Source organism: Pseudorca crassidens, chromosome 21 (assembly GCF_039906515.1).
Source record: "Pseudorca crassidens isolate mPseCra1 chromosome 21, mPseCra1.hap1, whole genome shotgun sequence".
In the NCBI taxonomy this organism is placed as follows: Eukaryota; Metazoa; Chordata; class Mammalia; order Artiodactyla; family Delphinidae; genus Pseudorca; species Pseudorca crassidens.
Genome location: NC_090316.1, coordinates 11,252,237 through 11,279,955, shown reverse-complemented (window position 1 = coordinate 11,279,955; position 27,719 = coordinate 11,252,237). Strand labels below are relative to the sequence as shown.

Genomic DNA, 27,719 nt, shown 5'->3' with positions numbered 1-27,719 from the left:
ATATATAAGTAAAGAGCAAGTTGAAATTACAGGGAGCTGTAAAGAAATGGAAGTTCTCCGCTTTCTTCTTTGAAAACCAATATTAAAATATATGAGGTGCAATTGTCAAACTAAAAAATTGTCAGATGATTCATAAGGAATGAGTGGCCGGCAGGCTGGCCTGACTGATCCCTTACATTACTGATTTTTAATGGGTCTTTGGGAAAGAAGATGGTGATTTCCCATCCAAGTCAGACAGCAATGAAGGTGGGGGCTGGCGGGCAGAGGGAGGGAGAATGGCCAGAAACTGAGCACAAAGGGACGAGGATGCCACCCAGCACGGTATGTTCAGATGTTAAATTTTTCAGTAAACAGCTTGTAAATTAAATCCCAAAGGACTCAATTTCCCCTCCTCCCATGCCTTCTCTCTCCCACCTGCCCCCCTCTTATCATCTCCCCAGGGAGGACCAAGCATACATGTCAGGCATCCTTTTAACTTGTCAGGGACTTAACTCTAGCTGAGGCAGCCAGATACTACAGCTAAGTGGATTTACACATTTGAGGGTGACTATCTGCTTCTGTTCTCTGAGCTATGGCATTGATGTCTAATTTGTTGCTTACCTGTCACAGCAGCATTGATTATTGTAACCAGTCTGTGAAGGAGGCAGGGGTTTGGGGCAAACATGAGATGCTGTCCCCCTCATTTGGCCAGGGGACTGCTTCTCCCTGAAAGGTCCTGGACCAGCATCTACTTGATCTGTGTGATAGGGATAGAGTAAATATGTAGACAGGGACGGAGTATGTGCTGAACTTGGGAAGGGAGCAAAAGGGATATGAAATTGTGCTCCTGTTCTTCAAAACTCCCAACTCCGCTTCTATGAGCATCGTGAGCAATAATGTTTGAAGCTTTCACTTGCTGGTTGCCTTTTACTGGACACTGTTCACTGACTTCATTCATTCATCCAACGTTTATTGAGATTGTTTATAGGTTTCTAGCAACTGTCCTTTAAGACCTTGATTCTTACCAACATGAAATCTGAACTGAACAAATTCCTATGGATCTGTACATCTAGATCCCAGGGGAGAGGGAAAGGGGTTATTCTGCTGGAATTGGGCATCATGGAGGTAAATTGTTGGAGAGTCTCCTTATACAAAGACCTGATAAACCTAATGCGAGGGCTTCCCTGGGGGCGCAGTGGTTAAGAATCCGCCTGCCAATGCAGGGGACACAGGTTCGAGCCCTGGTCCAGGAAGATCCCACATGCCGTGGAGCAACTAAGCCTGTGCGCTACAACTACTGAGCCTGCGCTCTAGAGCCCGTGAGCCACAACTACTGAGCCCACGTGCCACAACTGCTGAAGCCGACGTGCCTAGAGCCCGTGCTCTGCAATGAGAGAAGCCACCACAGTGAGAAGCCCACATACCACAACGAAGAGTAGCCCCTGCTCGCCACAACTAGAGAAAGCCCACGTGCAACAATGAAGACCCAATGCAGCCAAAAATAAAATAAAGTAAAATTTAAAAAACAAAAACCTAATGCGAGAAACAGTTAAGGTATATGGTGGTAAATGGCCAATGCCAGAGTTAGAGCAGTGGAATAACCGTATGTAGTAATAGTCCTTTAAACTCTTGGGAAGTTTATTAGTAGAGAAAATCACTTCAAAGGAAAATAAAGTTGGTGTGTATCTTATGATCTTGAATATCTTAAGAGCTTGTGATCTTATCGTAAATATCAGTATAAGAAATGATTTGACAGGCCAGGAGGATGCCTTCACCAACTTGCTGTGTCCTCTCCTCCCACTTCCCGTGCCCTGTCTCCACTGGTTTAATCTGGAGGAATAAACCAGACTGTGTCATTCCTCCCAAGGTCACGTGCTCCTGGGAGCCGGCCGTGCTGGGGCCTGTGTGATGTTAATTAAAGCATTTTGTGACCTAGTCCTTCAGGGAAGACATGCACAGGTGCTGTCTCAATAAACTGAACAAGCAGTATTAAATAACAGAAGTAATACCGTGAGTGATTTTAAAACAAGCAATGGACGTCCAAGCCCCTACTGTTTGCGGTTTAATAAGTAATCCTAACACAGAGGGGTTAGAGTCCTTCTCCATTCCATCATGGTGACTGTTGAAGTGAGACTAGACATTAGTAACTAGAGCAACACTGGAGGTGACACATGAAATGATACCTACAACCCCTAAACTCAACTTCAGGACCAGCTGAGAGTAACAGGCCCTACAACAGGGAGCAGGAGAGTACCCCGTTGGGCAGACAACGCTTCACAGAGATCGTAGCTCAGGACGGCAACAGGGCTCAAGTCTTTTCCTGTAAAGGAGTGTTTCTCAGCCCTGGCTGTGGGGTAGAATTACCTAGGGAACTTTTTTAAAAACACTGATGCCTGACTCCTACCCTCAGGGATCCAGATTCAAATGGTCTGGCATGAAACCTTGTGATCAGTGATTAGGATCCTTAGGAGGTCTAATATGCAGCAGGGGTTAAGAACCACTGCCATACAGAAAAGGAGGGACAGGATAGGCTGGTTCAAACAGCTAAGCCATTACACCCTGGAGCTAAAGACTAAGGCTCTGATGAGCCACACCCACTCATTTGAGGGTACTCCTCCAGGTAGCTGTGGCTTGAGAAATGTAATTTACACGTAAAAGATCAAACAGATACACATAGTGTGTCTCCAGCAAGTATATTGGCTAAAATCAAATCATGTTTGTCCTATAACCCAAAACAAGTCTTAGGAGATACCTATATATATCTATATGATTAATACAATGTATAAATGTATATAACAAGTAATAACGTTATGAATATATGTATATTCTTGAAACATTCTTAGTAAATTTATCAATAAATTGCCTATTTCTTTGCAATAAGGCTAAAACATTCATGATAAAGAAAGATTTCAAGAGAATTTTTAACAGCAAGTGAGAGTCTGTGAGTAAAGAAACAGAAAATATTTCAGACACAGGGCACAGACGTCTGATAATGAGGGTCTGAATGACTAAAGAAAATATTTAATAGTTTGTTTTCAAATTAATCTTTTGGAAATAATCTCTCTTGCAAGGTGATTTTTTTCACCATTTATTTAGAACCTGTGTATCTCTTAAGATGATGCCTCATTTGTAAGGTGGAAAACACAAAAACCACAAACAAGTATAACATGGAACCCCTCTGTAGGGTTAAATGAATACTTTTTGTTCTTTTTTTACATTAATTTATTTTATCATTATCAAGAATTGAAAATTATTGAGCTTTCTGTGCACATGCAGGATCACCCTAAGTATAGTCAAACTTCTGTCTCTTTTCTGTTACTTGATCTCTAAAATAACTTCTAAAAGATGGTTGGGAATCCATTCAGAATCAAAGTCAGGATGGGCAGTGTTACAATAAAGAAAACTTGGTTGTGGTTACCAAAGGGGAAAGGTGTGGGGGAGGGATAAATTAGGAGGTTGGGATTAACATACACACACTATATATATAAAATAATCAACAAGGACCTACTGTATAGCACAGGGAACTCTACTCATAGTCTGTAATAACCTAGATGGGAAAAGAATCTGAAAAAGAATGGATATATGTATAACTAAATCACTTTGCTGTACACCTGAAACTAACACAACACTGTAAATCAACTTCACTCCAATATAAAATTAAAATTTGTAAAAAATAAAATAGGGCTTCTCTGGTGGCTCAGTGGTTGAGAGTCTACCTGCTGGTGCAGGGGACATGGGTTCGTGCCCCGGTCCGGGAGGATCCCACATGCCGCGGAGCGGCTGGGCCCGTGAGCCATGGCCGCTGAGCCTGCGCGTCCGGAGCCTGCACTCTGCAACGGGAGAGGCCACAACAGTGAGAGGCCCGCGTACCACAAAAAAAATAAATAAATAAAAAATAAAATAAAATAAAGACAACTTGGCAGTATCTATGATTGAAGTCTGCTTGTTGTGTCACATATTACCTTCACAGTGTCCATGTGAGGTTTACATGAACTTCAGTGTTCCTGTTTCAAAGAAAGAAAAACTAAAGATGCACAGTAGATCAAGAATAAGACATTCACACGTTGGCTTTCATGTGAATGTTGCTGTTGAATTTAGATGACTGTTAGATAACAGAAAGACCCATCAAAGGAGCCATCAGGAAGGAGATGTGCTTACCACCTGTCTGATTTGACCATGTTAACTTCAGGGTCCTCATCTCAAACACGTAATAGTGCCTATTTTACAGCATTGTTGTGAAGTTTTAGTGAGATAAGAATGTTAAGTGTGGAGTATAATAAGTGCTCAATAAATGGAAGTTAACTATCAATCTTAATAATTGTATTTTTTGTTATCAGCAGGATCCAGTTGATGTTCAAATTGACAGGCTCCTGGATCAGAACTAACCTTTAAATGGTAGCAATAAAAGAAGCTTTGTGAAGGTAGGTGCCATATTTTTTATTGTGAATGATTGAATGGATTATAATATATTTTCTGCTGGAGAGGGCAATTCTTTCAGTTTCCACATAAGCTTATCTGGAGGTTGGAATATGAGAGACAAAGAGGAAGCTGCTGTTATGATAGCATGGTGGCTGTCCTGGGAACTAGAGCCTTGAGAAGAGGGGCAGAATCAGAGAGTTAGTGCTAGGAAGTTTCTTAAAGATCTTCTGGTACGGACATCTTCATTATTTTTTAAACAGATGAAAACTCTGAATCTGAGCTAAAAAATGTACCTAAAATCCTAGTGCTATTTCATGGTATAGACAGGGTTAGAACCCAGATCTCTAGATATTTTCCATCATTCATTCAACTAAATCATTCTTTTCTTTTTATAAATTTTTGTCTATAATTAATTGCTTTCCAAGCTTAGCATTTCTAGGTTAAATTATTTACAGTCTTGCAGCTTTACTTTCTGTCTTTAATATACCTTATCTATCCTATGAAAACTTGGGTCCTCTCTGTGGGGATCAGTTTATCACCACAAGAGGTGCTGAGATAATAGGATCAAACCAGTCCCACTAAAAGAAATATGGAATGGGGAGACCTCATGTCCTTGGTATGAAACTTCCAGGTAATATTTTAATTGTAAATTCCAATGAAATTACATTATATATTTTCATATACAAGAGGACATTGGGAAACACCTAGACCAGATATGCTTAGAGGTTTCAGTGTGTCTATTCACTATCCAACACCAAGGATATAAGAGATTATAATTTTGATTTAATGTGAAAATGGAAAGTGGTAGATAGGTAGACTACAAATCAAGTACCATTTATTTAGGAAATTTATTTATTTAGGAAATGAAGAAAAATTTAATACACTATGATATTCATTGACAGCTTACAAATTAATTTTCCAAATCCAATATCATCTGTTCCTCAGTTCCATTAAGGTAGGCAGTGCAATTTTCGTCAGAGAAGTTCAGTGATTTACCTAAAGTAACACAGCTCCAGGCTAGGACTCTAGCACCTTAAGAGTGGTTTGACTCCAGCACAGTGTTCTTGCTAACATACTACTACGTAAGTGCTCCAAAATTGTTTGGAGCACTTTGATTTCTGTAATAAAAATGAAATTTAAAAAAATGAAATAAGTGTAGAGCTTTGAGGTTTTAAGAAATGATTTCCTTTTGCACTTTCAACAGAAACTGTGTAGGCAGAGTGCAAAGAGGAAACCAAAACTGGAAAAAGAATCTTAAAAGGTCGAATGGTTTGATAGGGCAGCCAAGGAAGCCATCTCAATTTTAGTATGTTCTTGATATATGGATCTAAACACAATCTGAAAAGACTAACCTAATATATTTTTGACCCAGAATTGACCCAAACCCAATCTTAACTTGCAAAAGGAGGAAAGCTAAAGTTGAAGGTTTGAGGCCATCAATCTTGTGGCATATCTTAGATGGAAAACATCAGCAAACTAGCCAAGAAAAGGATTACTGACCAAAAGTGAAGGAAGACAGCTAACAGGTAGGAGACGTACATAAAAGAGTGTGAGTTTAAATATAATAAAGATCCTTTACATTGGAAAAATTCTCTGTATATGAACTGTGTTTACATGCACACACACAGTAATATCTTTTTCTTTCCAACCAAGATAGTCTGAAATTTACATGGAAAACCAGTGCAGGAAACACTGGAAGAAGGAAAACAATGGAATATTGAGGAATGGCCTACCTTCTCTCATAAGGAATCTAAAAATACAAAATGTAACTGCCTGTATTCTTCAGTGTTCTCCAGAGAAACCGAACTAAACGGATGTGTGTACGTAAAACTATATTACATATATACACATATACCTATATCTATATATAGAGAGAGATTGATTTTTTTATTGGGGTTATAATTGACATATAACATTATATTAGTTTCAGGTGTACAACACGAGTCAATATTTGTATATATTGTATATATTTGTATATATTGTTAATAAATCTAATTAACATCCAGCCACACCTAGTTACAAATTGTTTTTCCTTGTGATGATTAACTTTCAAGATTTCCTCTCTTAGAAATATACAATAGAGTATTATTAACTATAGTCACCATGCTGTACGTTACATCCCCAGGACTTATGTGAGATTGATTCATTATAAGGAATTGGCTGACTGGCTCATGCAACTGCGGAGGCTAACAAATCCCAAGATCTGTAAGGTGAGTTGCCAAACTGGAGACTCAGAAGAGTTGATGGTTTATTTTGAGTGCTTGGGGGAGGGTCAGCCTTTTGGTTCTATTCTGGCCTTCAGCTGACTTGAAAGGCCCACCCACAGTAGGGAGGGTAATCTGCTTCACTCAGTTCACCAACTTAAATGCTAATTCATCCAAAAACACCCTCCAGAAACACCAAGTGGAATGTGGACCTTCAGTGTTATTTCCTTTTGGAAAAAAAATGTTCATAACAATAATGTGGCAAAAATACTTATATGATGCCCTTAAGTCAAGTGTCTTTGCAAAGGACAAGGACATCCAAGAAGAGAAATCCAAAACTAAGTTTAGGTTACATGAAAAACCAAACAGGTACGTAATCCAGTTGTCTTGAACTGAGAGTAAAAGAAACACAGAGTAGACTTTTTACTCCTGCCGTGGCTTGGGGCATATATATGGAAGGGTTTGTATTGCCATAGAAATATATGTGAGTGTATCAAAATTGACTCTTGCATTTTTTCTTGATTATTCCTCCACTGGCAGATGAGGCACACATAAAGTAGAATCAAGGCTTTCTTTACCTTTAGAATAGTTCTGACGATTGCCATTTTCTTGGGAAAAGCACTGAAAAGCATTGTCTGTAATTAGCACTTTTTAAAAGAAGCTGAGCAGGTAAAAATCAAAACAAACAAAAATGTAAGAAGGCTTTAGAAGTAGTTACCTAAGTGTGATTTTCAAGAGCTCATTTTTAGGGCTTCCCTGGTGGCGCAGTGGTTGAGAGTCTGCCTGCCGATGCAGGGGACACAGGTTCGTGCCCCGGTCTGGGAAGATCCCACATGCCGCGGAGCGGCTGGGCCCGTGAGCCATGGCCTCTGAGCCTGCGGGTCCGGAGCCTGTGCTTCACCACGGGAGAGGCCACAACAGTGAGAGGCCCGCGTACCGAAAAAAAAAAAAAAAAAAAAAAAAAGCTCATATTTAAACTCCTGACACAATACACGTAAGAGTTTTCTGATATTTTCTCCTATGTATTAATGCAGTCAGAAACTGAATATGCTTTACCATCAAATTCCTAAAATGAATACAATAATATATAGGTACATTTCAAAACACTTTCAGATCCATTAATGTATTTGATTCTTACAAAATGGCTCTGATGTTGATAGAATAAGTGTCTTATCTCCAATTTACAGATAAAAAAACTGAGACACAGTTCTGGATAATGTATTTCTTAATGTTACACAAAAACAGAGTGGCAGGCAGATCTAAAAAGGGATTAGACTTTCTAACTTTCCTACCACAATCCCATAAATAACTCCATGGTTTTCACGTGATTTCTGTATAGATCATTCTGAGGGTTTTTTTTTTTGTTTTATAAGAGGAGGTGATATATTTTTTCCCCCTTCTGATTTTGCATGGGCTGAACAACTCAATTATATCTGGATCACAGGGATCTACCATTTTGTAGCTGTCTGGCATCCTCTTGTCCCCCCCATGCCTGAGAGGAAAGCCTGATGCATTAGCTCTGCTCTTTCCTTCTGTTGCTTAAGCAATGAAGAAAACATTACCCTAATCACACTCAGTGTGTGCTATCTCCAGGCACAGCTGTTGTGTAGTCTTTCCAAGCTCAGCCATTAAGGAGTCTTACCAATGACAGAGCCCAGTGAGAGCTGCAACGCCAGACACTTGCCCTCTAATAACATACATTTCTGCTTTCCTAGCTAATTCCCGGGAAAGAGAGCCTGTCGGGCAAGGTTTCACAGTCCATAGCTCTCCTTTTATTGTCACTTTCCCTCCTCCCTTTGAGGGGCAGTTTGTGAGCCAACTCCCAAGCATAGCCCATGGAGCAAAAGATTAAGCATGGCTTGGAGTCAGCCTCTTTATCAAATGAGCCCATAGAGTTTGAGCAAAAGCAAGCCTCAAAGAGACAGATCTGCTTTGGCAACTGGCGCACCAGTGAAGATGACCGTAGGAGAAGCAATTGGTATCGGAGGCTAAAAATGGCAAACGGTTATGGCTGCTGCGGAATACAACAGTGTCAAGGTGTCTCCTCCTGCCTAGTAAAGTAATTGGAACTGATTGTTCCTGGGCTTTGAAGATCATGCTACCGACCTGCTATGAGTAGGAATGGAGTTTTCTGGAAGTGGGAATCGGTGATGAGATTATGAGATATTTATTAAAAACTTGGTTTACAAAACACACTCACTTCTATGAACTTCTTTGAAGATATAATGGCAAAAATATGGGTTTTCAGTCAGAGATCTCAATTCAAATCCCAGCTCTGCTCTTTACTAGTTGTGTTACCTAGAACTAATTATTAATGCTCTTTTAACACAAAAGTTTCTCTGTCTATAAACTGGAGGATAATCATGCCCACCTTCCTAAAGTCATTGTTTGGATTAAAATCCATATGTAATTTAAGTGTTATATCTAAATCCCACGCTTATTAGAATATAGAGTTTCTCATTAAATGGCGACTCTTATGACTTAGCAAGAGCCATGTGATTTAGGATGATTGTCATTTTATCAGTGAGAAGATGGAGGCTCAGATTTCAGTGATTTGCCCAGGATCCAGAGCTGGAAGAAAAAAAAACCAAGACCCAAACACATCACTCAAATATATAAACAATTAGTTCCATCTCTCCAGAACTCAGAAATTGGACAAATAACCAAAAATTTTTAAAAGCCTCCAGTTCTTTGCCTTGGCTTTTTTCTCTGAATTGCATGAGATTTTAGTCCTTAATTGAATGTGCTTACTATTAAAGAGGTATCAATACATTGGAGGGATGATGATGTAATTGGCCATGAGTAGTAGAAGAAGGAAGGGGAGGGGGGATGACATAGGAATGAAATATATCCTGCACTCACTTAAATTATTTCATAGAACAAGCTTAAGATAAATGAATAGAGACATAGTTCTTAGATTGAGAAAAAGTATAAGGAAGGACTGAACACATCATCTATAGAGAGGGGGTGTGGACATAATATGTGGTTCATCTACCTGAATCAGGAGGAGAAGAATTATATGGAAAAGGGTTAGAAATAGTAATTCACCTCTGTACCTTAGACCTAGTTAGCTTTTGTACAGCCTTGTTACCATCCATTGACAAGCTGAGATAGGACAGACTGTAATTAAACTATTAAACTCTTATGATACACTTTTTGAATGGTTAGATCCCTTGAGCATATCAGAAGTCTCTTTCTGGAGAGAATCACTGCAGGATCCATTAGGCTGACAGAACTTTTTTCCTAGATTCCGCCCTCCTGAGTTCTTGTCATGGCTGAACTACCTTGCCACAGCCTTGTCCCCTTAGTGTCCGAGGACAATAGGAGCCTCACAATGTACCAGACTCTGTTTAAAGCACTTTAGATTCTCAGATAATCCTAGGTGGTAATACTAATGATATCCCATAATGAAACAATGAAAGTGAAGCACAGAGAAGTTAAGCAATTTGCCTAGTGTCTCACCACCAGAAAACAATGGAATTGGCACTTGAACTCATGAACTCTACCTCTAAGGCACGTGCTTATACCCAGGACAATGTATCTCATGCCAGTTCTTCTCGTACTATCTATGGTCAGAGGTTTATTTTGTTTTATAACATATTGTGAGCAAATACTTTTATAAACTACACTAAAAATCAGTAGAAAAATGAAGTTAAAAGATATCCAGACTGGAACTCAAATTCTTAAATTACCATTAGATTCAACATGCATGCAGTTACTCTGTAAATTGCTATAAAAATTTCTAAGTGCTTTCTCAATGCTTACTGTCACTTTCTTTATGTACCATGGACCATTAGTGCCCTCCCCTCCCCCCCCGAAAAAAAAACCCAACACACTTTGAGTGGCACTGTTGTAGGCTTAGGGGACAGGGTATGGGCATATTTTGTATCACTGAAATGAGTGAAGTTGGCAACAAGGTCAACTCTGAAGCCACAAACCCCTGGGCCTGTGTTCTCTAATCACCTAAGTTAACCAGTCATCTACCCTGATTGAGAAATTACAGATGGAGGGGCCCTTCAGAATGGAAATTAGGACTTACCCCATGCCATACTGAAGGGAGCTGAATGGTCCATGCATTAACTTACAAAACAACTCTTGAAAAATTTCTTTCTTTAAGAACTAGCAATCTTCTTTCCCCCAATTGCTCTTGTATCTTAATATGAATTTCCTATTTCCTTATGTTTTCTCATGGCCAAAAGTGTTTGACGCATTTCCTGAAAAATGAAAGATATCCAATCAATGTTTGTGATTGAAAATTCACATTTATTTCAATAAATACTATTTATATTAAAACTCCAGGGAAGAATGATACCATATGTATACTACACAAGTCTGAAATGATGACACACTCCCTATCTGGAGCTGTAGTACTAAAAGGAAAATATTATAGACAAACATTTTTTTCATTATTGAAGTATAATTGACCTACAGTACTGTGTTAGTTCCAGGTACACAACAAAGTGACTCAATATTTCTACACTTTACAAAATGATCACCACTATAGACAAACATTTAAAGTGACAATTTATTCAAATGAAGTTGGGGGGAGTAAGAAGAAAAGAGTTAAATTCAAAAGTGTTTACTACTTTGCATTATGAAAGAATTCACATATTTTAATATTCGTGCTATAAACCTAATGTTCTTGTTATTATAACTTGGAGGCTTTAAGCCGTGCATGATTGCTCACATAATAAAGACTGCCTTCATAATAAAGTTTTGTATAAATGTCTTTAAATCAAGAGCACCACGTTTCATGTTAGTCTTCAAAAATACAATTAGTCATTATTTTTCTAACAATTCATAAATGTGACTCACATAATGAGAGCATGCAGTTCGTCACTTGTGGAAACCAATAAATCAATCTCAGCACCTATTAAATACTGAAAGCTTTCCTAGGTACGACTGGGTAGGGATGGTAAGCGGTTAAAAAAGGAATATAAAATTGAATTCTGCTCAAGTAGGGTATAGGTTAGTTGGGAACACATGAAACAATGAGGCAGTAGTCATCCTCTCTTTGTAGAGTGGGGCTCTGTTCCAACCCCGGCACCCACCCATCCTGAAAGCAGACAATGAGAGAAGAATGCCTAGGCTTTCATTAAATGTTACATCACTCAGTCCAGGCCACAAGGCTTGAGGCGATGGAGCATAAACAAATGCTGCATTACCATTGTCAGTATCTCTTCTGTTTCTTAACTATCGGAGTTTTAAACTTACCAGAAATTTTAGAGATCTTTAGCCTAACTTCCCTCCCAGAGAAGACAGGACTTTGAAGCAGCTTCTGGAAGGTAAGGTACATTGACCCCTCTTCTCCCTCTTCCTTGCTTTTCCTGCTAATATAAGCTGACCGGCAGAGTTTAGGAAACCTTTGGGTCTATAAAACACTGCAGTCTACATTGCCCTCTCCCACCCACACCAGATTCAAACCATAAAATTCACCTCCTTTTAGAGTTAGACTTTAACCTAGTCTATGTATCAGAGTCATAACAGTCTCACCCTATTTCTCATAACCACTAAAACAATTGGGGACTTGCCTGGTGGTCCAGTGGTTAAGAGTGTGCTTCCAATGCAGGGAGCCTAGGTTTGATCCCTGGTCAAGGAACTAGATCCCGTATGCCTCAACTAACGATCCCACATGCCACACTGAAAGATTACGTGTGCCGCAGCTAAGACCTGGCACAGCCAAATAAATGAATGAATATTTAAAAAAAAAATTGAAAAAACTCACGGTTTCTTGGAACAATAGGCACTTTCTTTTGGCTGCGTTGGGTCTTTGTTGCTGCACACAGGCTTTCTCTACTTGCGGCAAGCAGGAGCTACTCTTTGTTGTGGTGCACGGGCTTCTCATTGTGGTGGCTTCTCTTGTTGCAGAGCACGGGCTCTAGTTTATCTCACAACAGGCACACTTTAATGGTGGGCATACTTTGAAGAAGAGAGGAGAAATACTCCTACTGATAAAGCTCATTGGGAGATGAATTATCCAGTAGGCTAGGCTATTCTGTTAAATACTCAAACTCCCAAGTCTTAAAGAGTGTGCGCGAAAGTAGCTTACTTTTCCCTTCTGTGAAGTTAAGTGTGAAACCTGGCAATTCCCTGCCAAGTAGTGACTCTGGGATTTGGGATCTTTCCACTTTATGGCACTGTTAGCACCCAGGGGAGACTTCCTCAGGGTCCAGGAAAAACTTAAGACCTCATGACTTAAGGCATCCTTGAATGTAATGAATTAACTTCTCTCCTATGCATCTAGAATACATCTACTAACTAGAATACATCTACTAAATAACCATCCTGGGAATAACTAAGGAAATAGTCACACAAATAATTTTCTGTGGATTTAACTTGCTCATGAAGCCAAATCCAGCCTCTGTACCCTGACACTGAATTAATTTTCAGAGACAGAGTTTTGGATGAAGTAGGAAAGAATAGCTTATTGCTTTGCCAGGTAAAAGGGGCCACAGCAGGCTAATGCCCTCAAAACTGTGTCCTGACCTGGAGAGGGTAGTGAGGAGTTTTATAGTAACGGTTCAAAGAGGGCGTGATCAGCTCGTGGACGTTCTTCTGATTGGCTGGTGGTGAGGTAAGTGGGAGTCGGCATCCTCAACTTGGTTCCAACCCATCTGGGGTCTCTGTGTTTGTGGGCAGCACACAGTTAACTTCTCCCACCTGGTGGGGGATTCAGTATCTGCAAAACAGCTCAAGATATTGTGTGTATCCCTTGAGGGGGAACCAGGACCCTGCCCCAAGGCTGCACTATTGTTTCTTGACTCTTCCTCCCTTGTCTCTGCATCCCCTCCCTTCCCTAATTAGCAACTGTTTGAACCTGCTCCTTGTAACTGAGGAAAGATCCCGGAGGCTGAATGAAGCCTATTTCCCGCAATCAAGAAACGGGGACGCAGAAAGGCTTTTGTGCCCAGGAGCCCCACAGGGCCCTGCTCAGTGTCAGTACCATTGCACCATAGGAGGTGCTCTAGCAGCTCGAAGCCTTAAGTAGCCGTGACAGTAGAGGTGCCAGCCCAGAGTCTTAACAGAAGAGAGGGGACACCAGACAGGAAGAGTAGGGTCCTCCAGACCAGGGTTTGGGTGTAGGCACTTGGTCTGGGTTCAGGCAGACCATAGCAGAAAGGAGAGAGCTTCTCCCTTCTGTGACACATTATACAGTATCTTCCCCTGCATCACAGTTCTCCCAAGTGCTCTTTCCACTTCCCAGAACCTTTGGTAAAAGGTTTTGTTTATCCTTTCTCAGTCGATGAAATTTCATTGTCCCACTAAAGCATCTAATTCCCCAAGGGAGCCTTTCCTCCAAGCTTTAGTGCACTCTGGTTAACTCCCCAAACCCTCAATCTCAGGTGCCAGCCATGTGCTACTAACCACTGAACAGAGACTTCCCAGAGCAACACAGAATAGGTTTTATTGCTTCACACCTCCCTTCCCCAAGAAAGAAAAAAAAAATTCTACATCTTTACTGCTAAAAGGCTGAAAAGATTGGAGAGGTTAGAGACAGAAAGATCACCTCACCTTACTGGATTTATCTTGCACTTTTTTGTCCTCTAAGAGTTCCAGTTACTCTGTAGTCATGGATTTAGTTAACATTTAAAGTGCCCCTTTGTTGTCATGTATACACTACTATGTATAAAATAGATAACTAATGAGAAACTACTGTATAGCACGGGGAACTCCACTCAGTGCTCTGTGGTGACTAAATGGGAAGGAAATCTATAAAAGAGGAGGTATATGTATAACTGATTCACTTTGCTGCACAGCACAAACTAACACAACATCGTAAAAGCAACTATACTTCAATAAAAATTAATAAAAAATAAAGTGTCCCCTTTGACAGGAGAATGAAGTCGATGAAGAAATGATTTATAATCCACCTTCCATGGAGGAAAGATGACGTGGACCCAGTTTTAGAGAGCAGGCATCCTCCTGGACACATTCAGGTATGTTTCTGCCTGGGAGACAAATATGAGAGTCCTTTGCCTATGACAGCTGCTACTTCCTCAATGGACCATTCTTTCCCCTTCTCTTATAAAAGTGTACCCATCCTTCAGGACTCAAGGCAAATGCCTCCTCCACCTTCTCCCCCCATCCTCTTGCAACTTTCATGGCACTTAACTCTTTCTTCAAGCAGACTTGAGCCCCTACCACCTTAGGAAGCCTTCAGGAATAACATTTGTGTCTGATTCATTTCTGTACACCTTGTAGGGACTGGCACAAATTGAAAGCTTAATAAATATTTTGAGATGATTCAAGCCCGTGTCAGCCTGCAATGAGAGTGAGCAATCAGATCCACAACATAGATGTATCGCAGGAGAAAAGGTGAATTTGAAAAAGACAGTTCTAGGACGTACATGAAATTCAAATGGAATTATATATCTTGATCCTTACTGTGAATGCTTTTTTTCCCAAAGAGAAAAGTTACACGTTTCTACAGTAATATATTTGCTTAAGTATCAAAATGTATAGAGAAGTATTTATTTTTATCTCCTGGTCCATAACGTATCCAAAATATCTTACTAGTCCTATTCTATAGATTATTAATAATAGCTGAGGGCCTTCACTACAGTGGGTACCTAAGGATTATCAAGTGGATGAATCTAGACACAGGTAAGAGATAGGATGATGGTACACATGGTCTTCCAGGTGTGCGTTTAAAGCCAAGTCTTTTCCTCCACATTTACAAATGTCACAACAAAATTTTACTGACTCCTGACTAGATGCAGGTATTTGATGATAAACAGTTCGGGATTCACGATGATGAATAAGCCCTACTTTAAAGATCTTCTATTCTATTGAAGAGTGAACAAATAGAAAAATAATAACAAGGTACAGTGGGATATAATACATTTCATATGAATCATTGAAACAAAATATTGAGGGGTCAAAGGAGAAATCACATCTGTTTGGATGAATCAGATAAAAGATCATAGAGGTGGCTTTTGAGAAAGACCTTGAAACAATAGAATTTGATGGCAAAGTAAAGTGATTAGAAATAGGAAACAGTTAACAAAGGGACCAGCAACAGAGAATTCAGGCACGTGATGAAAGGGTTTTCATCCTCCCAAGGAATTTTTGTGGCAAAAGAATGTCATTTTGTTGAATATACTTGGATGGGTGGTTTTTCCTCAACTTTATTCGGATATTATTTTCTTTAATTGACTCAGTGTAAGTGAGACTGTGTGAGGGATGTTGTGTGTGTGTGTGCACGCGCACACACGCGTGTTCCTGTGGGTAGGTATGAGCTGAATTGCAGTGCCTTTTATGATTTTAATCTAAGAGCAACTCTGCCCAAGAATCACTGGCTTCAGGAACATGACTGTGTGTTTGCTTCCTTTGCTAGTTTCCACCATCTCTATCTTGATATTTTCCTTCTCCTTGAAAAACGATTGTTGTCTCTGCCTCTTATTTCTCTGCAATTTGGGAGGTTAACATCTGTTTGGTTTCTCCCAAACTTCACTTCCAGCCTTTCCTTTGGATTTTCACTCTTCATCTTATCTCCCTACATTCACTGTCATCCTGAACTGGGAAACCAGGAATGCAGTTATCACACAAAAATCAAATACCAGTTGATGTGGCAAAAGATAACTTTTGGCACGTGTAAATTGGGGGACTAAATTTATTTTCTTGATTGAATCGAAAAATTTCCTGTATCAAACATTTTTATTATACAACTAGACGTATCTTCCACACATAAGCAAAACTTTCCTGTGCTGACCCTGTTATATTTAAGATATGGAACAAAAATAAACTAACAGATAATAATTTGTGCTTTGGAAGTATAAACGGAACCATAGTTTGTTATTATTTCCCAGTTTATTCTCAGTTCTCTAATCTCTGGTAGTATAAATACGGATGCATTATGAAATCATTCCTAATAAACTGTGATATGTTTTAAATCCATACCAGTCCTGCCCTCTGTCACAGCTGTGCTTTTTAGCATGCATAAAAGAAAAAAAATCAATGTTTGATTCATTCCTGTTTGGTCTCTTTTGCAACCTGAACTTACATATTAATTAATCATGATGATGATGGTACATTATAGTTATTTTAAAATACAGAAAACACAGCAACCAGCTACAGGAATTCTTCTACAGGAATTTCTTCTGCAACTGCTCCTTCCCTCAGGCCGTATAGCCTACTGCCTCACCGTCTGTTACCACCCCTTTCTTCATTGCCTCATTCCCCTGTCCTTTTCCCAGCCTCCTCTGCCTTCATTCTTTGCCAGGCATTTAACATGAGGCCCTCACAAAGAAAACAAGTTTAAGAGAGAAGGAGATAAATCCTGCAGTTTCATAAAGGTGGTGGTGGTTTGCTGCACTTAGGTAAAAAAATTAATTTTCTCTGTGCACTCACACCACTGTTGTCTGTTTTAGCAGATAAGCTTCTTGTGAGCAGGGACCATGTTTTTCTTAATTAGGTATAGACTTCTTAAAAGCTTTTCATCCTGGACCAAGGTCTCAAGGTCCCTGTTGGTGCTCAATAAATATTAAACACAGACAGTCATTGTCTAATGGCATTTATTAAACTTCGCTTTGCACATATTTCTGTTCAGAGAAAGGTTCAGCAGCCAAAAGTCCTGCCTGCTAGGAATTTATGCTGAAAAACAGACAGCACTGATGCAGCATGGCATTAAACCAATAAAATGAAGGAAACATTTTACATTGTGTTTATATACACAAATAACTGACAGAGTTTTCTCAAGTAAATATTCATATTCTTTGTTTTGATTGGCTTTCAATCAAATCAGCTATCATTTGAGTGCTGAGTCTCAAGTCCTCTGTCAAGTTCAGAGAAATATGGAACAGACTCCTTCCATAAGAGACATCACAACTTATTCATAATTACTTAAATTTCTATATTTATAAATAAGTTAACCGCTTGCATAAATGCTCTGACATGATGTAGTAAAAATCACTTGAGTAGATGGTTTAAGTGGGGGCTAGGGTTTGAGTATTCTAAGGAAGTGTCCGGTGGATTTCTGCAGCTGTCCCTTATTAGACCTAAACATATTTTTAAAAAATATGAGTTATAATTCCTCTAATCTGTAACTGAGAATGTCAGTCAGATATCTACCATCTCTCCACCACCATCTATAGCATCCTTTTAAACCATAACTATCAAAGAAGGTAATTCCTGATCATTTTCTTTAAAAGATAGAAAGTATACCTTGATATGGCCCAGACTGGCATTCGATCCTGAGATGACTTTGGCACTTTATGAATGAAAAAACTGTTTACGTGGTACCATAGCCTTTAAATCATTCAGTAACCAAAAAGTCACTAATATATTAACAGCAATTCATATCCAAAAAAACATTTCCTATTGGGTAATGATCATATATATATATATATATATATATGTATATATGATAAGTGAGGGCATCTTGCTCAGATATTTTTCTAAGGCTTTAATGTATTCATTGATTCCTAGAAATTAACAAAAAGCATTCACTCATTTATTCACCTATTCAGTTATTTCTTGAATACAGATTATATGGCATGCACTGTCCTTTGTACTATGTATACATTATTGAGCAAAACAGACACAATTTTTACCCTTATGAAGCTTTCATTCTAATTAGAGAAGCAAATGAAGCAGGAAAGGGGTGATAAGGAAGCTGGAACTGGGATTGCAATTTTAAAGAGAGTGTCAGAGAAGGCCCCACTGAGAAAGTGACATCTGAGCATTGATTTGAAGACAGGGAGCTAGCCACATGAGTATTTGAGAGAAAAATGTTCCAGGATGAGGCAAATGCATGTGGTAGGGGACCCTGCCTGGCGCATTTGAAGGACTCACTGCAAGAAACCAGTGAGACCAGAACAGAGTAAGTACAAGTATAAATAGCAGGAGTCTATAGAAGGGGTTAGCAATATGAGGGGGGAGGGAAGGATGTGAAAGGATGGGTACACGTTCCATAACCCCCGCAGGACTTTGGCTTTTACTCTGGTGGAAGGGGAAGCCTTTGGAAGGTTTTGATTAGAGGTGGGATATAAGCTGACTTGGGTTTTAACACAGTCACTCAGGCTGTTTTGATATTGACATGAACAAGGGTAGGGACGGTGGAGGTAGTAAGAGGTAAGGACTATTTGTATCTATTTTGCAGGTAGAGCTAATAGTATTTGCTTATGAGAGGGAGAGAGAGAGTCATCAAGGATGACTGCACATTTTGTGTTGCAGAGAACTAGAAGAATGAATTGCCATTCAGTGAAATGGGGCAGACAGAGAGGGGCAGTCTTTGATGGGAAGGTCAGGGCCTCCGTATTGGATATAATCAACTTGAGATGCCTAGTATACGTCACAAAGAAGATGCCCAGTAGACAGGTGGACATCTGAGTCCGGAGTTCAGGGAGGAGGTACAGCCTGGAAATATAAACTTGGGTGCTAGTAGCATACGTATGACATTTAAGGCCATGAGGTTTGACGAAATCACCAGAGGAGCAGGTATCAACAGAGAGTACGTTCATCATTTTAAAAATGTATGTGGTTGAATAACATATTACTTAGACTAAACTCAATTTCCTCAACTAGTACAGAAGCTGACTTCTACAAATTATAACACGTTATAGTCTGATCTATTTTAAGTATTGGCAGTTTACTATCAAAATTATTTATACAATTATTTTGTTTTATGGCATTTTCTTTATTTGGGGGGAAATTCTACAATATTTTTGAGGTAGGCACACAAAGTTTTAGTCTAAAAAAAATGAGACATTAACATGAAGTTTCAAATTAAACACCAAAATTAGAGAAGGCCCTCATTGCATCTGGAAGGCACATGATAACTTTAATCATCCTCAGAAAAAGCTCCATCATATTTTCTACAGGCAAATTAAGATATAAAAGTAGATGTACGGTTAGATTTTGTAATAGGTATGGGTTGACCAGAAAGTTAAATAAAGCAGCAGCTAACTGGTTGGAAAAATGGTTCCTTAACTCTAGCTGACATGTCACCCTAAATTGCTAAGGTGTCTCTGTGGAATTTCATCCTTATTTGAATCATGCAGTCTCCCTGTAGAGAGTCCCTTTAATTAAAACCTATTTTATTTAAGTAACTGGAGAGAAATCCTGGGAATGGAGGCAACAGAATGAAAGTTCTTTCTTTGTTACACATGTGCTTCTATGAGCAAGTGCATTACATCTAGCACTTCCTGGTTCACACGTGCAGATTTTTTTAGGCACAACAGCATCTCATCTGTAAGATGTTCAAAGACAATATCTTCCATCAAAAACCAGCATTTTGGATACTTTTTTGAGTTATAGTGGGTGAAATTAATTATTTTCTAGAAAACTCTTAGATTTCCCTGCTGGTAATCACTTTGACATTTCTTTTTTCACCACTCTCTGAAACCAAAGCTAGAACAGCTTTTTAAAATGAAAAGGTGTGAAGTTTTATCCAGAAAGGCTTGCACACAGAGTGTGAGTTCAGTTACACAGTGATTATGGAGACGGCAGCAGGAATATAGATCCTTTTCCATTTCCCAAGCTGAAAGCAAACAGAATTTGTTCTCACTGATACTGCTAAAGACTACAGTAAAATCAATAAGATCATTTGAGAAGCAGCAGTGTGTGCTAGAATGAGCACAATATTTGAAGGGGAAAAATGAGAATTAAATTCTGAGTGGCTTTCTTACCTCTTACGTGCCTGAACGTGCCTCCTCATTTGGAAGCCAAAAGGGCTGTTGGTAAGCTTAAAGAAAGGATTACGCGAAAGTGCTCCTTATGGGGTAGGCAGTCACTATATTACTCCCTCAATTTACAACATTTTATTAAAATTTTAACATTCTTAAAAGAAGAACATCTTGATAGAACTGTTGTTTGTATTTATAAACTTATACAAGGATAGAATGTATCTATTTACCTAATGATTATCTTATTGTAATATTTGCACTAATAGTACCAAAGAATTACTGAGTTTTACATTTGGATTTCTACATTTAGCTTAAAATGTTTTCAGAGAAATGGCACATTGGATGTGCCAGTGATGCTGCATTAAAATGAAAAGTCATTGTATATGCAAACGAGCAGAGAAACAGATCTTCATGGCATAAATTCATGATATAAAAGTGTACCTGACAGGAAAAACAAAGGGAAGATACTCACAAGTAGGCAAAACTCTATGCCCTTGTCATTGAGACACATGCAAAAAGATTGCCTGTCCCGGGACCTCCCTGGTGGCACAGCGGTTAAGAATCCGCCTGCTAATGCAGGGGACACGGGTTCGAGCCCTGGTCCGGAAGATCCCACGTGGCGCGGAGCAACTAAGCCTGTGTGCCACAACTACTGAGCCTGCGCTCTAGAGCCCACGAGCCACAACTACTGAAGCCCGTGTGCCTTGAGCCCGTGCTCCGCAACAAGAGAAGCCACTGCAATAATAAGCCCGCACACTGCAATGAAGAGTAGCCCCTGCTTGCCACAACTAGAGAAAGACCCCGTGCAGCAACGAAGACCCAACAAAGCCAAAAATAAATAAATAAATGTGTATTTAAAAAAAAAGATTGCCTGTCCCATGTCAGGCAAAACAATTAAAAGCTATAGAAATTACCAAATGTCTTGGAGTAGACCAAAGAATTTTTAGGAGAGGTTATATGAACAAGTCATGACTCATGAAAAATTATCACTTGACTGCTGAACAACATCTGTCTTCAGATGCTTTCCAGCTGACTTTCAAGAGTGTTTAAATTCTATAAATGTTTACTTCAATCAAGGCAAAAACAAAACTAATTTGACACTAAGTCTTGAGGTATCCCATCAGGACTAAAGGTTGTCTAGAAATGAAGGCCTGTGATAAGTAAAGTACCCTATTAATACTCTTCTTTCTTGCAAAGGACCAAATGTAATTAAAGTCTGAATATGAAGAGATCTGAGACACAAGTTTGTTGTGCCCCTGTGGGAGAAAGTAAAATATAATTGCATTGGTAAATGCATATACTATTTTTGTTGGTTGACTATAAAAAAAATGGCGAAGTTTCTTCAACAGACAAATGTTATGATGGTGTCAAACGTGATAATTTAAAAATTAATTAAAAGGCTTCTATTTGGAATGGTAAAAATTTAGATTTAAAGAATATTTTTCTTTCTAAATGGTTAAGTATTCTGAATACAGTTTATTATTATAATTTTATTTAGAAGCTATTTCTGTGAGGTAGGTAAAAGTATGTCATATTATTTTATAGGTAGGAAAGTGGACACAGAGGTGTTCCATGGCTTTGTTCGTGTGTTAGTTATCTGTCACATAACAAATCATCCCAAAGTGTACCAGCTTAAAGCAACACATATTTATTATCTCACAGAGCTTTTAAGGGCCAGGAATCTGAGCGTGGTTTAGCTGGGTGATTCTGGTTCATAGTTTCTCATGAAGTTGTAGCAAGCTGTTGGCCAAGAGTGCTGTCTCTGAAGACTTGACTGAGGCCACACAATTGACTTTCAAGCCCACTCATATGCCCACGTGACTATTAGCAAAAGGCACCAGTTCTTTCCCACGTGGGCTTCTCCAAAACACTGCAACACAATATGGCTTCCCCCAGAGCAAGTGAGAGAGACAGAGCGGTCAAAACAGAAACTGTGATGTCTTTTATAATCTCAGAAGTGACATACCATCACTTTTTCCTTATTGTATTGCTCACACAGACCTAATCTGGTAGAATGTAAGAGGGGACTATACCAAGCAGTTGACCACTAAGAGGCAGGACCATCTCTGGGGCCATCTTGGAGAATGGTCTCCACAGTTAGTGTACCATGACTGGTGACAAAGCTAGATCCAGTGCTGCCAATCTTACTCTAAGATGTTAGAAGAAAATAATTCTATTTAGAAACTAAATAACTGCCCTGCACCCTAGAAGGTTAAAAGATTTGGAATCAGTTTATTTCTTTTTTCATGGCAATAGAGTTAATAACTTGATAATATTCACAAAGAGTTTTCTGAAAGAATGATATGATAATTCAAGCCATGTGGATGTCCATGTACATACAAATTGGGGACAGATCAGACAGTGCTTGTCAAATCACGCTAAGCTGAAAGCATGCTCACTAACTCCTCCTAGCCTTGCAGTGCAGGGCAGGAGGTAGAGGGAGAGCCCTAGAATTGCTGGCATGGAGGATGCTAAATGGATTCAGAAAGTCCATTTCCAGCCTGTGATTTTATGAGCTCCAAACTATATAATACCTAGAGAAAATTCTGGTGGGCAGTTGTCTAATTTGCAGAGAAACTTGCAGAATAATACGAATATCTACAGTTTAGAGTAAAAGGTCTCAGGAGCAACAGCTACTAAAAATAGCAGTGTATTTATAAGAATTCTTAATGGCATCTGGTCCTCCATGCTATTAGACTCCTTCAAGAACTTCTCTCTGGCTCTTACAGCTCCTGGCATATTTTGGCCTCAATTTATTCAGGATAAATTTCCTAAGGATTCTTCTTTTATATCTTAAATTGTTTCATCAATTCATAGTGAAAACATGTGCCTTAACTAGTGCATAGGACCTATTATATTTGGCTGTAATCTCATATTTCATCAACTCTATCAAACCACTTGGATTTTAGAGCATCTGTATCGAGAATTTTTGTTTGGGGTCCGTGGACTACTGTGGGGTTATTAGAGAAATACTATGGGTCCATGGTGCCCCCACCCCCCCAAAACATATACATTCTCTCAAGTATTTTTGACACTGCCTCCAGTTAAAATACCACTTTATCAAGGCTTGTAAACCTTCACAAGAGTTGTCCCCCTAATCTAGCAAACCTCCTTATGGTACACATTTTTAATGCCAGTGGGATTAAAGAGAATCTAATCAGATGGACTTGGTCCAACTAAATTTACAAGTTATTCCTTCCTCTTAAAATTCCATTGAAAAGGCAGAATAAATGAAAATATAAGAATAAACTCACAGTAACATTGGAAGAATGAAAGAATGCTACCCCCAGGCTGAAAGAGTGATTTCTGAAAGATATAAATATATTACGTAAAATTCAACAGAAAGGAGGAACTTACAAACATATACAAATGAACAGAAGATTCTCCAAAATAAGGTGAGTCTTCCTGGCAGAAACTTGTAATAAGGACTTAGTTACTGGAATCCAGTTCAAAGAATGGGCCATGGGCTAGTAGGCTGGTGTGTTAATCAGCTTTTGCTGTGGCAACAAACACATCCCAAATCTCATTGGCTTGCAACAGTTAACACCAGTTTCTTTCTCTTGTATATGAAGGTTGGCTAGGGAATCTTAGCTTAGTATGTGGGTTAGGTTCAAGTCCTCTCTAAACACTTTTAAATTCCAGGACCCAGGCCGGAGCACATCATGTATGAATATATAGCACATCCTATCTGGGGTGTCCTATTTTCATGACCAAAGAATAGAGCACAACAAGGTGAGTGCAAACATGTGATACCTCCAAAGCTTGTGCTAAGAACTGGGACACATTCCATTTATCAAAGATAGTCACAAGACCAAGCCTCAAATCAGTGGGATGGGAAATATACTCCAATCCACACAGGATAGGAAGAAAACAGTGTAAGTAGTTGAATAATAAAATCTACCACAGTCTTCCCCTTTAGTCACAAATAGTCCCTTGATTCAAAATATAAAATGCATTCACCTTATCCTCAATAAAGAAACTCCAAAATTCTACTCGAACATGCCATCAGGCTCGAAATCCAGGACCTCAGGATAGTCCTTTTATTGGTTCCAGATATAGGTCCTCTTGATCCAGAGACCTCTGACCTAAAATGTCAAGTTATCTGCTCTCATAGCAAACAGCATACAATGTTGGAACAGGAACAAGATAACCACAAGAACCATTCATATTCAGAAGGGTAAGAATGGGAGGCACGTAGTATTCACTGATCCACAGTAATTCTGAAATCTAGCAGGACAAACTTTGCAAGTTTCCCCTTTCAGCTGGTAGAGCACTGACTGGACACCATTCTTACTCCCTGGGAGTGATGATTATTCCGTTCTGCTCCATTAGCTCTTGACTCTGCCCTTGGAAATTTCTTCCGTTTTCATTTTTCTCCCTGGACACATCTGAAAAGGGCATCAGAGAATATTATGTCCACTGTGGCTGAACATCATCTCAGCCTGCTTTCTTCTGGTCTAAAATTTGAGTGCCCAAGGGTCATTTTACATCTCAAAGAGTCATGGTACCTTTTAGTCCAGATTGGAAATGCATTTATCAAATCTTGTTGTTTTTGTTTGTTTTTGGTTGGTTGGTTTGGTTGGGTTTGGCTTATTCTTACCTATTTTATTTCATCAGCTCCATATGCAAATGTCCTTAACAAGAATTCTTTGCAAAATATGACTCTGAGTTTCTGATATGACTTTGAGTTTCTTGGGTGTCTGTGGGAACGTGGTCTAAAAACCCATTATGAGTCACTTTGACCAGCTGAAAGGATAATCTTGGGTCAGATTAATCCAATCTGTGGGTCCTTTAAAAGATGCTACTGTCATGCCCTTGTTATTTCTTTGCTCTCAGCTCCAGTGTTGAACTTGATCTCACTAGATCTTTCTCAGTCAAGATGTTCTCAATTTGATCTTTGAGTGGTTGACCAGGAGAGGTAATTGTATCATTCAGCCCTGCAAGTGACAACATTTATAGATTTTCTCTCTTTCTTCTCACTCCTAATTTCAAACAGGTTAAACCTTTTTTGTTTGTTTGTTTTCCTTTGAGTTAATATCATTTTCTTACCCTACCAGTAACAATCAACTCATCTACCAACATTCTCCCTTCCTACTGCATCAACCAAAGACGGGAGTTCATCAGATATTTTGAGTACGTTAAAGATACTGCAACAGGCAGTTAAGTCAATTGTCTGTCTCTATAATAGCATGGATTGGTTTTTTTCCCCAACTTTCTATAATAGTTTCCTTGCCATTCACTGTTGTGCCCTAAAGCCAATGACATATATTTTAGTTTAGTTTTATTGGTGTTTGCTGCTGTTGTTTAACAGCATCACCCCATTCCTCGTACCAAATTTCATATTAGTTAACTTTGTTACAGTACACACAATCAGTGCCTTACAGTAACATACATTTACTTCATGCTCATAGATCTGCAGTGGCTTTTTTCTAAGCTTTGGGGTGGGGAGGGAGGAGTTCAGGTCTGTTATATATGCTTGTTTTCCAAGATCCAGGCTAAAGGAGCAGCATTTGCCTGGGGCATTCTCTTCTCATGCTTGAATGGGGGAGTAAAAGAGCATAAGCAAACAGCGCAGATACATTTAGAAGGCCTCTGTACCAATGCGACATATCTTTGCAATAGCCAAAGATGTGGCCAAGCCCAACATTACTAGGGTAGGTGAGTATAATTCTCCCACAGTTAGGGTAAGACAGAAATGGATAGATACTAAATAATATTTCAGTTTGCCATACCCAGGCAGTAATTAATAGCCGTTGTTGAGAAATTGTGTCAAGGATGCATTTTCATATTTGTACCAGTATTGCCCTTAGGATAAAACTACAAGTCAAGTTTACTTCTCACAAAATAATTAGGAATTCTGCCAGGAGGCTCTCAAAGCAGGTTCTAGTGCTGTAGAATTAGAATATTGTCCTGCATAAATTATAGGGACAGGAAAATCCTACACTGGGAAACCCACGCAGACCACAAAGTAGGATTCATAAATGAGACAAGAGAGGGTCAGTCCTTATCAATACAGGAGACTTTTTCATTTGACCAAAAAAAAAAAGAGTTAAAACTTTTTTTTTTAATTTGAAAGAATGTGGGCATAATACACTTTACAGTTCTCCCCAGTAGCCAATAATCCTTACTATATAAGATGCTCAACATCACTGGTCATCAGGGAAAGAAAGACAGATGTTGTATGTTTTCACTTATATGTGGAATCTGAAGAATAAAAGAAACAACTAAACAAAACAGAAAGAAACTCACAGATGCCAAGAACAGACTCGTGGTTGCCAGAAGGGAGAGGGGTAAGGGGAGGGGCAAAATGAGTGAGGGGGATTAAGAGGTATAAAGTACTAGATATAAAGTATTAGATAAATTACAAGGATATAATATACAGCACAGGGAATATAGCCAGTATTTTATAATAACTTTATATGGAATATAAACTACAAAAAGATGAAATTACTGTGTTGTACACCTGAAACTAATATAAGTCAACTAAACTTCAGTTTTAAAAAATCAGCTTAGAATATTCACTTTACCTACTTGGCCTCTAAAGGCAATGTACTTTCTCCAATTCTGCAAGGACAGTCTGTCTGACACAAATCTCCTCACTCTGCCCTCCATTATGCCAGGGGCAAAGACCACATAACTGGAATCCTTGTTGACCGCCACAAAAACTGAGATTTTCCCCAAAGTTGAGGAAATTCTCTCTAGTGACAAAAATTGGTCAAACATAGGGACTTCCCTGGCGGTCCAGTGGTTAAGAGTTCACCTTCCATTGCAGGGGGTGTGGGTTCAATCCCTGGTCAGGGAACTAAGATCTCACATGCCTTGCAGCCAAAATGCCAGAACATACAAAAAACAAGCAATATTGTAACAAATTCAATTTTAAAAAGACTTAAAAAATTGGTCAGACAACCTCACTCACAAAAAGTTTGAGAAAAAAGTTATTATGAATATAGAGCTTAGAAATTAATACACAAGGAATAGTCATTAAGGAAACAGTTATCCTGTTAAGAAACATTTTAAGTTATTGCATTGTATTTTACACATATATATTACATTATATTATTATATTACATTTAAGTTTTAAATATAAACTAAGTAGACCTTTAATTCTTAGATAGAAGGTAATGTAATAAGAAGAAAAGGAAAGAGAAAAGGAGTGAGAGAGGAGAGGGAGAAAGGGTGGAAATGCTGTGAAAGCAGTAATCAATTATTAGAAATGAAATTCTGAAATGATGCTGCAACAATAAAATAAATAGAACTAACTAGCAGAAGGGTCACAGGTTAGAAACATTGAAATATGTAAATTTGAGTTAGTTTGCAGAAAGATCGAGCCAAAGTTTTCTTTCAGATTGCCAAGACAAGAGTAAAAAATAAAAATTCTGAGATTTAGAAAAAATTAAGAGGTATGGAGTAACTGTGTTGAACATTCAATAACCACTGAAAAGGGAAGATGTTTGCAATATTTGGCAAACCATATGGCAAAGGTACCAGACAA

The 27,719-nt window shown here is 38.9% G+C and overlaps 2 long non-coding RNA genes across 2 annotated transcripts in view; both read left to right on the top strand.

Annotated features, from left to right (window-relative positions):
* Positions 1-6,216, top strand: part of LOC137215930 (uncharacterized) — a 91,247-nt gene extending 85,031 nt beyond the window's left edge. Inside the window, exons 2-4 of the long non-coding RNA XR_010939492.1 lie at positions 4,320-4,400; positions 5,771-5,924; positions 6,052-6,216. This is a non-coding gene — a long non-coding RNA (uncharacterized lncRNA). The remainder of the gene's footprint in view (positions 1-4,319; positions 4,401-5,770; positions 5,925-6,051) is intronic.
* Positions 6,217-11,735: 5,519 nt separating this feature from the next.
* Positions 11,736-27,719, top strand: part of LOC137215915 (uncharacterized) — a 144,954-nt gene continuing 128,970 nt past the window's right edge. Inside the window, exons 1-2 of the long non-coding RNA XR_010939485.1 lie at positions 11,736-11,887; positions 14,437-14,539. This is a non-coding gene — a long non-coding RNA (uncharacterized lncRNA). The remainder of the gene's footprint in view (positions 11,888-14,436; positions 14,540-27,719) is intronic.